The following is a 2823-nucleotide window of genomic DNA, read 5'->3' as shown; positions in this document are numbered from 1 at the left end:
ATCTGGAACACTTGGTCAATTCTACTTAGTGCCACACATTTATTCTACCACCATTGTGACCAAGAATTTGTCAGTTCAGGGCTGGGGATGTAGCTCAATGGTGGAACACTTGCCTAGCATGCACAACACCCTGGGCTCCATCCTTAGCACTGCAAAAAAGCAACCAAAAATATTGCTTCTTCTTACCAAATATGTGTGGATAATAACAAAATAGATTGACAGTAAAAGATGGGGAAATGGAGAGATGGGGGACAATCAAGGGGGGCAAAGAACAAGCCGATTCTGGAGATCTCATGGACAATAATAAACAATATTGTATACTTGAAATTTGCTTCAAGGTAGATTTTTTTTTTTTTTTTGGCAGAAGTTACTGGAAATTGAACCCAAGAGTGCTTTACCACTGAGCCCTGTTTTATTTTTTGTTTTGAGACAGTGTCTCCCAAAGTTGCGGAAGCTCTTGCTAGGTTGCCAAGGCTGATCTTGTACTCGAGATCCTCTACCTCAGCCTCTTGAGCTGCCATATACCCAGCCACAGGGTAGATCTTAAGGAAAGGAAGAGAGGAAGGGGAGAGAAGAAAGGAGGAGGAGGAGGAGAGAGTGGGAAGGAGGAGACAGAAAGGAAGGGACAAAGAAAGAAAAAGGGAAAAAGGAAAGAGGAAAAAGAGGGAGAGAGAATGAAGACAACAAAGAGTGCGAAGGAAAGAAGTGTATTTACAGTGTATATGTAAATGAAATTATTCAGTTATACACTTTAAATATATATAACTTAAAATTTATTTTAATTGACACAATTGTATATATTTATGGGCTACAGTTGTGATTTAAATAAATGTATACAATTATAATGACCAGAGTAACTGGCATATGCACCATCTCAAACATCTATCCTCTTTGTATTGGGAACATTATTTTAAAATATACAATTAATTATTTCAACCACAGTGACCCTTCTCTGCTACAGAATGCTATAAGTTTTTCCTCCTGTCCAATGCACCCTGGACCCACCAACCATCCTCTCTCTATCCCCTATAAGCTATAGCATTTTATCCCAGGATCCAATAACTTACAGCATTTTTTCCAGAGGCTTAAAACAATCATGCTATATTTTCTCATGATTCTACTCTACTCCAAGTGGTATTGACTTGATAAGTTCATAATCAGCAGGGGAGCCAATGGGAGACTGGCTGGTGCTGGCATTGACTGCTGGCTGGGCCTCTCTCTCTGCATGGCCTCCTGTTGTCCCATTGACTAGACCAAGCATCTTCACATAGTGACAGAGGCATTCTATTTTTTTTTTTTTTTTTTAAGAGAGAGAGAGAAAGAATTTTTTAATATTTATTTTTCAGATTTTGGCGGACACGACATCATTGTTTGTATGTGGTGCTGAGGATCGAACCTGGGCCGCACACATGCCAGGCGAGCGCGCTACCGCTTGAGCCACATCCCCAGCCCGACAGAGGCATTCTAAGAGGACAAAAGTAAAAGCTATGGAGTCTCCTGAGGCCTGTATTAGGCAGCTTCATGTTACTAAGCTGAAATACACAAGGCAATTAACTTAGAATAAGGTTTGCCTCTGAAGTGGCACATGCATATGATATCAGTTACTCAGGAAGCTGAGGCAGGAAGATCACAAGTTCAAGGCCAGTTTGGGTAATTTGGCAAGACCCTATCTCAAAATGAAAAGATCTGGGAGTGCAGCTCACTGGTAGAGCACTTTCCTAGCATGTGCAAAGTCCTGGATTGATCCTGCACATTGAAAAAAAAGTTTGTATAATAAAATCAAAGTTAACAATCAATGGTGGACATGGAGCTGGGACTTGGATTTGGACAAGTCCTTTAAATAGGAAGCTTTTTAACGCCTTGGAAGTTGTATTTGACTTATAAGAAATACAAATTGCTAGTGAGTTTTGAAGAAATCTAATTTAAAAAGTAGCAACTAGCCAGAGTATTGTACACCCCAGAGCTCTTTCAGTTTTGTTTCTTTTCCAACTTGTCTTCCTTGCAAACAGGAGCCCACAGGGGTTGCTGCTCCTTCTAGAGAAAACTTCCAGACAGCCCAGGGGGTCCTTCCTGAGGTACAAACCCTCATAGATTAAGACAGGTATGGCTGACAGAAACATTGATGTTTCACAGGTAATGCCAGCCAGTGAGCAATTTAGATAACAAAATGTGGTGCTGTCATTAAAGGTTATTATGAGCATTTTAACCTAACGACCTTGATAATTTGCCCAAATGTTATAGATTTCCAGCACTTTCAGCATTCCTAATCAATAACACTTCATTTATTATTGCTATAGTTTGGAACTTAAGTGGCCCCCAAAGGTCCATATATTAAGAGTTTAAGTCATGGCCGGGCACAGCAGCACATACCTGTAATCCCAGTGGTTCTGGAGGCTGAGGCAGGAGGATCACAAGTTCAAAGCCAGCCTCAGCAATGGCAAGGTGCTAAGCAACTCAATGAGACCCTGTCTCTAAATAAAATACAAAATAGGGCTGGGGATGTGGCTCAGTGGTCAAGTGCCCCTGAGTTCAATCCCTGGTACAAAAAAAAAAAAAAAAAAAAAAAGCGCCCAGACTGGCACTTTTTAGTATAGCCTTTAAGAAGTGGAGGCTGGGGTAGGTCTTCAGGTCACTGGGGACATGCCCTGGTAGGAATTTTGGGGCAATTACAGGACCCTGATCTCTTCCTCTTCATTTTCTGCCATGAGGTGAATGGTTTTGCTCTGCCATCCACTGATGCCATGATGTTCTGACTTGCCACAGGCCCAAAAGCAAGAGGGACAACCAATCATGGACTGGAACTTCCAAAACTGTGAGCCGAAA

The 2823-nt window shown here is 41.5% G+C and overlaps 1 long non-coding RNA gene across 1 annotated transcript; it reads right to left on the bottom strand.

Annotated features, from left to right (window-relative positions):
* Positions 1-742: 742 nt before the first annotated feature.
* On the bottom strand, positions 743-2561 carry LOC139702206 (uncharacterized). Its single transcript, XR_011704793.1, has 2 exons — positions 2371-2561; positions 743-1284 (listed from the first exon to the last, which is right to left on the bottom strand). It is a non-coding gene; the product is annotated as an uncharacterized lncRNA (long non-coding RNA).
* Positions 2562-2823: the final 262 nt, after the last annotated feature.

This window comes from Marmota flaviventris, chromosome 1, assembly GCF_047511675.1.
Source record: "Marmota flaviventris isolate mMarFla1 chromosome 1, mMarFla1.hap1, whole genome shotgun sequence".
Lineage (NCBI taxonomy): Eukaryota > Metazoa > Chordata > Mammalia > Rodentia > Sciuridae > Marmota > Marmota flaviventris.
Note: the sequence above shows the minus strand (reverse complement) of the source record. Positions and strands in the feature narration are given on the sequence as shown.